Raw genomic sequence first — 13,388 nt, forward strand, 5'->3', positions numbered from 1 at the left:
TGTCGTATGTAATAACTCGAGAATAGCGACCATGTATCCAATATTTAAAGGCAGCAAGAAAAAGCTGAATTATCAACCTGTCAGTCTCACATCAATTATCTGCAAGATTATGAAAACCTTTCAAGAGGGCGATCAAGAACCCCTTCCTAGGCCCCAATGGTATTTTTGCATCATAACATGGATTTGATCCTGGTTAACTAATCTGCTGCTCACAAGAAAGTTTATTTCTAAGAACTACCTCTCTGTGGAACACAAATCATGATGTGCCTGCTTCTTAACCGACTACAACAGTCGTTTTCAAATCCAATTCTTGTCGAGGTATCCTTATAAACCAATCTCTCACAGTTGCAATGCTCGTTACTAATGTTATCGCTCAATCCATCAGGCAAACTCCTTAACTCTTCTCCATGAGTGGCCTTGATAAGCAGTTACACCTTAAGACATTTAAAAAAAAATAAATAAATAAATAAAAATAAAAAAAATAAGTTACCAAAATAATGCATGGATGAAGCCGGCGGTGTAAACATACTGATCTTAGACTTTCCAAAGTGCTTGACAGTTAATGATTTGTTCATATGTTTATTCATACAAAATTCATTTTCTGATAATAAAGTGGTTTGGCTCATTCTGTAACCAACACACCTTTCATATCCAGGTGAATGCTTTTCTTTTCATGAAGGCAGTTGAGTGCCTCAAAGATCTTCCCGGGGTCCAGTCTTGTATATCTGATCTACCTGATGAATTGATCGAAAAATGTACAACTCTTTGCAGACTACGTAAAACTGGTATCACCAGAAAGCAACTATGATCAACTGTAAGACCATCTCAACAGGATCTGGTTCTTATTTTCAGGCCAGGATTTACCTCTGAACTCAGCAAAATGCAGTCATTTACTTATTGCCTCCCTGCCTACTGCCTTCCTCAGCCATTGGTTTTCCACCTCAACCACTCAACATCGTTGCTAATGCAAAGGATTTTGGTCAAGTTGTGGACAACTTCAAACCAATCGCTGTATTAAGATGGCCAGCAAAGTCAGGGGACGTCTTTAGTTTATCTGAATATTCTTTTTAAATCTAACAGCGAACATTTTCCATCTCCTATACATAACCCTGGTATGACCCATTCTGGAGTATACCATCCAAGCAACAAATCTTCACCTTCAAAGAGATATACAGTTGGAATGTGTTCAATGTTTGACAATGAAGATACTGCCGGGATTCTCCATGCTCACTTATAAAAAATGACTATAAAACTTTATCATCACTTAAAGAGCAAAGAATAAGAGTAGACAATTGTGGCATACAGCGTGAATAGGAATAGTATGTTATTGCTATACATCTTATGAGATGACTGACTAATTTTTATGATTTTAGGTTCAAATGAACAGCTGCAGAAGGAATTGGAATACACTAAAGCCTGATTGTCATAACTGAAGAATTTCAAAAATGCAATCTGGACATGAGGACACTTTAGAAAAACGATAGGAAAGAAAATGTTTTAAACTTGGGGAAAATGCCACAGAAACGTATGGAATGCTACAGACTGCTTTTGGACCATCTTGCATGAATTATGCAAGCGTTTGAGTGGCATAAGAGATTCAAGGAAGATTTGCACAAAGGGTGCTCAGAAGAACAGAAAGATGTCATGGGCATCAAGACAGTTACTCACTCTCCCTCTAGTCCAGACCTTGCTCTTTGACTTTTGGTTATTCCCTAAGCTCAAAAGAAAACCTTACAGGCTGTCGTTATGAGACATTTGAGATGAAAAGGCTGTGACAAGGGTCATTGACACACTCACAGAGGACTTCCATGGGGCCTTCTAGAAGTTGTTGGAATGGTACAACAAATGCATTGCAGCCGGAGGAGATTACTTTGCAAGGGACTAGAGTTTCATGTGTGCACTATCAATAAAAGTGCCCATACGAAAAAAAAAGTCTGGAAACTTATTGGAAGACACCTCATATGTAAACATAGGGTGACCCACAAAAAATGCCACACAGGAAATCCTTAAAATTCAGAATTATTTTTTTGTAATAGACTTCAATCTCTACTTAACTTTTTCCAAGTTCCAATCATGCATGTTAAATTGTCTGTTTTATCTTTATACAATGATAAGAGCTGAATTATAAACCTGCCAGTCTCACCTCAAGAACTTCAATTTTAGCACTCCACTGCCTACATAAGAAAATTATTCACCTGGATACGAAAGACGGTGGTGACAGAATGATCCAAAGATGATTTCTGGGTACAAAATTGTCAACTGACATGCTACTCTATAATTTTAGCTTCACTTCAGAAATAGTCTGAGGATCATTTTGATAGACATTATCTTTGAAATAATGCCATAAAAAAAAAAAAAATCTGGGTGATCACAGTCTGGTGAGTATGAAGTCGATCCAGGATCACAACTCTACAGATCACAAGTGTCTCTGCATATCATTGAACAATGATAAAACAGACTGTCATACATGCGCAGCTGAATCTGACAAATTAGGCATAGAATAAACTTCATTTGTACCAAATACGGTTGGATTTCAGAGAGGATTGAGAATTTTATTAATTTGTAGTTGATAATTTTTGTTTGGGGGAGGAACTGTAATGGAAGCCTCTGTTCAGTCTCAAAAGACCATGGATATTCCTGTAAGGATAGCTACGTGTGTAATTATGAGGCAAGAGTTGCCCCCCCCCAACCACACCTCCTCTGAATCGGCACTGCTCGAGTCCAGTGGCAAGGAGAGGTGCAGGATGACTGGAAACAATGCTGAGATAAGTGGCGACCACATTCAGCACACGGAATTCCCAAATTGGAACCCATTTTAGTAGTGACCAGGCTAAACTTTGCTTAACTTTGGTGATCTAACGGAACTGGTGTGTCAGTATGATTATGCATGGTGGGACTCTAATATTGCTAACAATACCTTCCCTAAGAAAGTGTGTTAAATACTTTACAATGAAAAAAAAAAAAAAAAAAAATAGATGAGAAGCAATTAGTATTTAATGCAAAAGAATATTTATAATTTGAATTTTGTTCAGAATAGTGAAAAAAAAAAAAAAAATTACACGTTACTTTTGAATACTATAAACATTTTCTAAACGTGTCATGACAGAAGATATTTACATAAAAACCTGTTGAAAATAGAAAAAATGGTAAAGGTTACTATTGGTAACATTACAGTAAAGGAAATACAATTACTAAAATTAGTCAAAACCAATTTTTTTGGGGGGTAATCTACTCATTTGTGAGTTATTTGTAATTATTAGTTGTGACTAAGGTAATAAGGTGTCAGACATCTTGTCTATTGACGGGAAGTAAGGTACCAAACCTCATTACTTTATTCATAACTAATACTTACAGAACTTCAATTAATTATAATTTCTATTAAATATTTTTTTCATGCAAGTACGTCATGAGTAGGTAAACCAAAATAGTTTTCTTTTTGTTTAATTTTCCTAGTTGTATTTCTTTATAATCTATGTTGCTAATAGTAACGTTCACCAGTAAAAGATTCAGAGTCAAATGAGAAACAGGATTTAAAAAGGAGCAATAAAAGATTAATAATAATAATAAAAACTAAGAAAAGATTAGATTCTTTTAGATCCTTTCAAATAAAAGGAAAGAAAAAAAAACATCCGAACGTGAAAGCTTTAAATGCATGCTTAAAAACAACTGTCTCAAGCTATAGTAATGTTCGGTAATGGTCAGGCACTTGGAATGAAAACTTTCTCAACTTCTCATGCATGAAACAAAAACGAAAGTCTACTTTTTTTGGAGTAACTCAAGACTAAGAAATTGACAACTCAAAAGCAAATAATGAAAAGGACCAAAAATTGAGATTTAAAAAAAAAAAAAAAAGAAAGAAAAAAGTATTACTTTCAAAACAAGCAAAGTAATACAAAAATGGTGAATACAAAAGCCAGTGACCTAATATTATTAGAAAAAATATTAAAAAATAAGAAACCATACTGGTTACGGATGTGAAATCGCAAATAATTAACGTATTACATATGTTGATATGCTTTCAGAGATATTTTTCTGGTAAAAGTGACCCAAATATAATGCCATCCATGGAATCGTTAATAAAATTCAGCATCTTTTCAGCAATCCGAACATATTTGATACAAAAACTTTTGTTTACGTTTGACTTGTCTTGAGTTTCCGTCATGAATAGACAACAGTCCATGTTTTAGCACTGTTCAAAGATATAAGCAATTTCCATGATCATTAATAAGTGGACATCACACTCACTGCACCATACTCCTCCCATCCAAATTTTATCTCAAACATGATCACACAAAAAAAAATAAATAAAAGAAATCCCCAAATTATTCCTGAAATAAGAGGACCATCAAAGCTAAAATTAGAGCACTGCCAAGAAAAGAGTTGGTAAAGGCTATTTATAATTTTACACCTAATATCCAAGTATGTTTAATATCTATATAACTGTTGGATATTCATGACTGAAACTTGGTGGACAAGTTAGGCAGACTTTAATTTATTTCTACCAAATATGGTTGGATTGCAGAAAGGAACTGAATTTAAGTAACGATTTCATAGATGGCATTTTTGGGGTCATCAGTACAATTGACATTGTTTGACCCTGAAGTTCAGCTAAGTATCCAATATACGAGGATATGTTTGATTGGATGATGTGATATGTAAAGATTTGTATTGAAGGTTGTAGTTTGGGAGTTAGTGAAGAAAAAATACATAATGTAAGACTATGCTGCTATAGATCCCCAAGCAACTCATGACAGAAAATGGATCCACAGTTAAATAAAGTGTACTTTAAGATGAAATTGTTTGAATTCACGTATGAATATGTATTAACCGTTTCTTCAAGTGAAGCATTCAGACCAGACATATCAAATATGTACACCGAAGGTCACATGCTACTCTTTGCAATCACGCTTGTGATCTGCATAGAAGATACCGTAATTTCATCATATAACAGTAAAAAATTGTGAATTCTTTTTTTAATTGAAACTGAATAGATGCTTATTGTTCAACAAAAAATGTAATTTTCTTTGCTCAGAACATTTCTTTTCACATTAAAAAACTATATCAAATTTCATTGATTTTAAAAAGAAAAAAAGCTTAGGAATGATTTAAAAATTATAACATTGTATATGTTATGACAAAAATACTTTGCAGCAATTTTATTTAAATCACTTCAATCGTGTGCAGCCCTCCTGACTACAAATATACCTACATAGCTCTTATGGGATTTTCATGCCTGATCTAGATAACAGCTTCAATATCGTCGAGGAGAGAGCAAAATGAACATCAGAAAAAAAAAAACTGCATTAAAGGCTTATAAGTAATAAAATACTATTGGACAAAAATTTCATTTAAATTGTTGACGTAGTGCAGAAGGAAAGTAATTAGAATAAAAATACCAATTCAAAACAAGTAATTCAACAAAAATGACAGGACTCCATTGAAGAAAATTTGTTTCAAGTAATGACTGGTTTAGTCTAAGTATTGATGAAGCATATTATATTGGCTTATTGGCTGCTTGTGTAGATTGGTGTATTTCTTAAACCAACACATTTCAAGCGAAAACATTTTGTAATCATGCATCATGTCTGACGTCAGTATAAATTCCCAAAATTTATAAAATTTACCCAGTTTATCGATTTATATAGTTTTATTGTATGTTTAAATGTGAAAGAGTTTTCAAATTTCCAGGGAAAGTAACTGCAAGCGATCAATTTGACAATCTGCCATTTCAAAATATAAAATGTTGGACCGTTATTGTGGACGACTTTTTATAAATACTAAATCTAGAACATTTTCTATCATTTTTTGTAATTTTTGGAATTTATACTAATTTCGACACAATATGCAAGTATGTAATGTTTTTTGTCTGAAATACATTGGTTTAAATCAGTGGTTTTCAACCTTTTTTTTACTCATGGACCCCTTTTCCCTTCCTTTTATCTTGGTGGACCCCTTCATAACTATTGGTCATAAGACAATCTTCTATTTTTCACTAATATACATTTTGAGGTTTAATAATCAAAGAAATATTATATAATTAAGCTTTATTTTTAAATGAAAACTAATTTAATGCAAATAAAGTATTCTACAACAACTATAATAATTATGATAATTTTGTTATGTTTTGCCTGCAGACCCCCCAGAAATATTCCATGGACCGCTAGGGTCCATGTGGACCCCGATTGAAACCCCTGATTTAAATGATCAATCTCCACTAGCACCGCTTATTATTATTGAAGTAATTTCTGGTGTTTTCTTTGTGAATTTCTGGCTACTGTTTGTGTTTTTAATCTGAATAATTATCAATATTAAAACTTTTTGCCAAAAACAAATATTTTAAAAATATCAATGGCATACAAATTTACGAAACTATATACTCTTTAAAAATTCAATTTTATCCTTTGATAAATATTACATTTATAAATGTATTCTATATCTAGTTATAGCTCTAAATTTCTTTAAGATGAGCACATAATACACATAAGAGTGAAACCATTTAAATAATTTGTTTCAAGCAATTTACATGTTTAAAAATTGTTTATTAAATAGTAAATAAAAGTAATAACAAGCGTGATTGTAAAATTATAAACTTATTCAAAGTTGAGTCGGTTTGTTTTGTATAAATATTTTTGAAGCAGATTATACTTGTTATTGATGTAATTTCTGGCATTTTTCTGGTTACTGTTTTTAGTATTTTAAATTTATGTTAGAATTAACTATTAAAAATATCTTTATTCCTGTCAAAAACAAATCTGTACATATAAAAGTGAATTGTGTGCAGAACGGTCTACCAAAGTAGACTATCCATTTTTGGTCTATAGACTTGAAACTTGATATATGGAGTATTCAGACCTGTCGAACAATTTTGATTGGGTTTTTAGCCAGAAGAAATAGCTAAGGAATCAGAATTTAAAAATTGGAACTTGGCAGGTATAAGTCGACTTAATGCATATCCTCTACGCATGTGTAAATATACATTTATAGGTTTAAGTGCGTTAATCTGTAAAGTTTTTATATGAATGTATCCTTAGGTTAGATGACAGCGAATTCTGCTTTAAAGCTAAATGTTTTGATTTCGATTCAAGCTAATGACACTTAAGTGATTTCTTTTATAAGTTTTGAAATCACTTCTATATATTAGGTACACTATAATAATCAATAGAGTACTGGTTTTATAATAGGAAATCTGTATACATTAAAATATATTTAAGTGTGATTTACAACTGGGCAACGCCGGGCAGACTGCTAGTTATAAATAAACTTAAAATATACCAATGTTAGAGATTGAGAAAAGTTTGGAAAAATTAAAATCTATTCGTTTTTAAAGCATTCAGTTTCCTTCCTTGATAAATACCTAATTCATAAATGTATTTTATATCTTGTTATATCTATTAAGATTAGCACATTACGACTATAGTTAAAAAGTCATTAGTTTATGTCAACATTGGTTTGATAGGTTTCAGCTTCAGAAAAATTTGTTTTTTTTTTTTTTTTTTTTTATTTTGGTGCTTTCAGCAAAATTGGAATCAATATTTTGGAATTATCAGTAATGTTACAATTATATGTTACAATTATAATGTTTGGAAATCGAAGTAAGAATCGAAAAATCAAAAGAAAAGCAGCAGTTTTAAAATTAAAACTATTGAAAAAAAAAAAAAAAAAAAAAAACAAACATCAAAGAGTCAGCAGCCATCTCAGCCAAAATCAGGACAGTGCCAAGAGAGATGTCTCAGAGTTATTGACCATTTTTTCACATTGTATTTGCTTATTATTGAACGGCAATAAAGTATACTGTTTGATATTAATGACTGGAACTTGGTGGACAACTCAGGAATGTACTAATGTTTATTTCAACGAAATATGGTTGGAAAGCAGAAGGGATTGTTAATTTTACTAGCAATTGCAAATGTTGCTTTTTAATTTATATATTTGCTTTAAATATTTATATATAGTATATAGAAGAGATTTAGAAGGCTATCACAATGCGAGGAATGGGATGTAGTCAGTGTTGATGAGGAAAGACGAAAACAAGTGACAATTCGCAAATGAATAATTATATACATGTATGTAACGGATGTATTCAAAGCATGCTGGATAGAAGAGTGAAAAATTTTTTCATTCTTCCATCCAGCATGCTCTGAATAGATCCGTTACATCCACCATTTGAAAAGGGGATTTTTTTTCCCCAAAATATATAATGGATATTGTCACAGACCTCACAAAACATTTATACTTCATACAATTGAATAAATATATGTGTATACTTATTGATTTGCCATTGTCACTTGTTTTCGTCTTGTCATCAACACCGATTACATCCCATTCCTCGCATTGTGATCTTCTAAATCGCTTCTACATTACCTATCCCATACAATGCTTCAAGCAAACTATATCTCATTTTTATATATACAGCTTTTAACATCTTTGATTAAATAAATTCACTTGTAAATGTACAATGGAAGTTTAAACTTGTAAATGTATTTAAAACTAAAGTAGAAGTGATTTTACTTTAGTTGATTTTTAAAAATTTGGATATTTTGCAATTTTTTTTTTTTTTTTTTTGCACAGGTATCACCACATTATCAAGGCCAAGAGGCCACTCGAGGATAAGGGTTAAAGAGTGTACAATAGAAATTTATTTTCGCTACATCTTATAAATATCGATGTTTTTAAAAAATCCTTTTTTATTTTTATTTCTTTTTAATTACATTTTCACCCCAAACAAAGCACATTGCCACTTTGATGTAGAGGACTACTATCTTCGACATAATTTGCAGGGATATTATGTGGGGAGTTGAGTAGCAAGATGTCTGTTTACATTACACTTGAACGTCTGCATATCAGTACAGCCAGAGAAGCTGGAAGAGAATTTCAAAGTCTAGCAGTCCCAGGGAAGAAATTATTAGAGTAGAAGGCTTTCTGGCATCTGGGGATCTCTGTGTAGGGGTGGGATTAAGCTGCTTGTTGGGTTTGTTGAGGGTATTTACGTCAAGGGGGTACAAGGGCTTGAACTTCGTCGGATCACCTACCATTAAAATACTTATAAAACAGGCAGAAGGATGCAACGTTTTGTCGATGGGGCAGGGGTTGAAGCCTAGTTGACAGTTTGGGACATATTGGGTTGGTGACTGTTTTGAACCTTGTCTTTACTTTTATTCCTCTAGATAAGGCACATTGCCACTGAAACATTGATGTGACATTAGATGGTAGGTTTATAGGGGCACGTGAGGAATTGTTGCAGCAACATATTTGTTCACATTACATTTAAATTTTGACATGTTGGTACTGTTGGAGAAAGCGGAGATTGGAAGGGAATTTCAAACTCAATCAATTCAAAGAAAGTTATTAGAGTAAAAAACTTTGCAGCATCTGAATTTCAGAATATTTTTGTTGAGGAGATTCAAGTGCAGGAAGTTCAGAACAAATTCAATTGAAATACTTGTAAAACAAGCACAGAGATGAACACTGCAGTGATGGGACAGGGACTTGAGCTTGGTAGGCAGTGCGGATCCTATTAATTTCATTTCTTTGATATGACTAGTTTTACTTATTTTGAAAAATTAAAAAGAAAACCCACCTTTCCATTGTATATAAATAGAAAATAGATAATCTTTAACATTTACTTTTGGTTAAATGTAATTTACTTTTTATTTTTAAACAAATGAGGAAAACGAGTTTATAACTTATTTTTTCACACTTGCTTACTTCAGAATTATCAAAGTTATTACTCTTGGGTTATATCTAAGTTATCTATCCTGAATTATACTGGTCAATTAAAAGAATACATTCCTTCAGAAATTAAAATGTTTAATTTTGTCTAATGGGAAATTTAGAATGCGATTCTCATTCTTTTCTGGCTTGACACTCAAAGCCATTGGACGCAGTTTGACTGGCTATTATCCTAGCATGCCCTTTACAAATATTAATAGCAATCGTTTCCAGACTCTTCTAGTCGCAAACGAATATACTACCAGAACACAAAGTTACATTCACTTAGACATTGTTGATGCATCTCTCTCCGACTTTGGCAACATTTATTTTTATTAATTGTATTAGGGCATTATGTATTCTGATTATGACTGATTATCTTTGTTTCTCGAGTACTATCTTAACAGTTTTTATATGCTCTTATGTTTATCTTTGATAAAATTTGATGTAAGAATAGATGTTTATATATAAAACCAACTGCTGCTTCACCAGTGTAAGTTTTCTTTATTCTAACTCTTCTTATCCTCGTATATGTGCCCAAGAGAATGCATCACGAAAAATAGAGATCTCGCAGTGAAAATATATCCAAACACATGCATAGCTAAAAGCAAGCTAAGATAAACATTTGTTAGATTCAGATTTTTCAAATCAAAATTGCTTTACTAGTCAAATGTAAAAGTTTTTCGACAAGAAATAAAAATTATGGAGTTACCTACTATTAAGCATTCAGACATTTGAAACTCAAAATGGCTTACACTTCTACAAAATAAAATGGAATGAAAGGCTTCTAAAAAGAAACATGAGAATACTATAGTGCAAAGAAAAGTGATGATTTATATGAACACACTGCTAAAGATATAGAGAAAAGTCATTAAGGGGCATTTTTTCAAATAAAAACTAAGGGTGATATAGTTTGCTTCAAACATTGGATATATTTAAATTAGTGAAGATTATAATTTATGGCAGACGGTAAATGCAAATATTAAAAAGCATACAAATATAGAAAATGTAAAGAAAAACACGCACCACTGCCCAAATAAATTAGTTTGAAAGGAGTAAATAGTCTGTATATGTTATTTCAAAATTAATATGTAGTTGTTTTCCAGCATTTGTTAATGCTTAACTTTTTGACTACGATACAGTAGATTTGCAATAAGAAATTTTTCATCAACATATTTAGTATTAAAATTATAAAGACAATGTTAAAAAAAACAATGATGACTTAAAGTTTTTTTTTTTTTTTGTTGGAAGTGTAAAATCAAGAAAACAGTCTAGTTAAGATATGGGGAAAAAAACCCTCAAAAAACAGTATCAAGAAAACTAGCAGCAATAAAAATGTATTTTCAAAACTCTTTAAAAGAATTCTTAAGAAAGTGACCAAGGTGGCAACCTTTTCAAAATTCAGTGATCAACTTAATTAGAGAATTTAGGCATAAGCCAAAAGCAGGTAATATTTGCATATTTTCGAAGATATGAAAAAATCTGTAAAAATCAGTGTTCTATATGGTCAGGAGAAAAACGTTTAATTATTGATATAGGAAATTCAGAACCACTGAACATGAAAATTATGTTGACTACATGAAGATTTCTTTTCTGGCAACCATTTTGCTGTTCAAAATTTCTGGTGGAAGTAGTTCACTTTTCAATAATTTGGTAATGACTTAATCTGATCAAAATAGGTAAAGATTATATCTTACATTTTTAATGAGTAGGAAGTGTGAGAAATTCAAACTCAGTACACTCACTCCAGATATGTCCGACTGTCTCATTTATACAATGATTAATAAACCTCCCCCTCCACCCCCCCCTCAAAAAAAAAGAACTCTGAAATAAGATCACATCTATTATTGTAACTGGAAAACGATTTGAAGCTGATATTAAAAAATGTTGATGAACATCAATGAATAATAAATTCCTGCCATGATACTGCAAAAATTGAGCAAAGAATTTCGAAAAAAAAAAAAAAAAAAAAAAAATGCTTTCCTTTCAAAATAAACCCTGGTTGTGAATGCAGTCAAATTTATATAAAAATTGCTCACTTTAATATAAGGAGTCTCCAATCGTGTTATAGTTTACACAAGGCATGAAATACTAGTATAAAGATGTCATTAAAAAGTATTAAAGTCTATAAATATATTTAAATGCCACTGTATTTCCTTTTTCTCAGATCAATGCTGGGTAAGTACTTGGACCTCTAGCCCCAAAATGTGTTACTATACATAAAAAGTGATACCGTGTTATGATCTGAATGAAAGAGGATATAAGGCTCCTCATTCAATCCCGAGTAACGCCGAGGTTTCCTGTTTGTTATCAGATACTGATAAGAGCTTAGTATCTTTTCATTTTTTGTTTTTACTCTAGATCTTTTACACAATGCCCTTTCATAATTAAGTATTCCCTTAATATTTTACTTATTTTTTTCCAAATGTATTTCCCTGATTAAGATTTGTACCTATAGTGAAAATCTCATCAGTTTACATATTTTTGAATACAAACGGATGAAGGCTTTTGTTTATTTGAGAAAAATGCGGATGCTGCTTAAACTCCAGGAATGATAACCATGAGAAAAAATGACATATCCATATATTTGTGCTCAGTTTATATACAGTTTCTTACCATTTTTAAATTATTGTAAATGGGTAACAACTGCAAAGACATGTCTATTACTGTAAAATTCTGTCGCTTAAAAAAAAAAAATGTTTCATTTTTTCCCTTTAAGATTGTAACGCTGGGCAGCCAAACCAGCTACCAACATTGCCCTGCTTTTTATTGAAACCAACAGAGCTCTTTAGTATCCTCATTGTTCCCTTAAATGCAATTGTCTGGATCTCTTTTGCACTTGGTTCAACAGGAGCATTAGTTAGTTAGGACTTTAGGTTCTTCTTCATAAGCTCTGTGGAACCTATGATAACTGGTATGATTGATATCTCTTTAAGATTCCAGTTTCTTTTCATATCATACATGAGACCTGTTTCTCCCTTTCAACTCTGTTCAGACCTCCATCATTAGGAACACTCACTTCAACCAAGGTTGCAACTAAAGATACACATTTAGCTTTATATAAACACATTTCTTTTTATCACTTATGTTTTTTTTTTTTTTAAGTGATCCTATGATTTCACAAGGCGAATATACCTAACATTTAGAATTGGTGTTAATTTTTTAAATTCCATTTTAGCATTTTAAAAACTACAGTTATTTTTGAAAGATAACTCTAAAATATAGCAGATCTTGCACATATTTTCAGCTAACACCTCAGTTGTTTCTAAGGACAATGTCCTTTAATTTGTGTTATTTGAACTACTATTCTCATCTTGGATGTTATTCTCAACGTTTCAGATAATGTAACTCCCAACCTTCAGGTGAATCTCGCTAAACGCTGGAATCTTTATGGCGAATTGTAATGCATACTCGAGTTTTGAATATAAGTTGTTTAATCCATAGAATTATATTATTCTATTCCCTCCAAGATTACGGTCCTGGATATGACCTTAAACTATATCCGATGGTGAGGCCTCAGCTTGCGGGCTTTGGGGAGTGTGGGGCCACCCTTTAATTGCCATTGCTCCAAGGTTCACTCTGATCCGGTGTGGTAATACCTATGAGGGTTCCAACTATGGGTTAAATAGAAACAGACTTTAAATATATATATATATATATATATATATATATTCTATTAA

At 31.9% G+C, this 13,388-nt stretch overlaps 1 protein-coding gene across 26 annotated transcripts in view; it reads right to left on the reverse strand.

Annotated features, from left to right (window-relative positions):
- The window catches only part of LOC145258350 (cGMP-dependent 3',5'-cyclic phosphodiesterase-like), an 889,144-nt gene that overhangs the window by 117,755 nt on the left and 758,001 nt on the right, over nucleotides 1-13,388 (reverse strand). The gene's annotated exons all lie outside the window — the stretch shown is intronic.

The sequence above is a fragment of the Euprymna scolopes genome, chromosome 3, assembly GCF_053919585.1.
Source record: "Euprymna scolopes isolate OS-2025 chromosome 3, ASM5391958v1, whole genome shotgun sequence".
NCBI lineage: Eukaryota > Metazoa > Mollusca > Cephalopoda > Sepiida > Sepiolidae > Euprymna > Euprymna scolopes.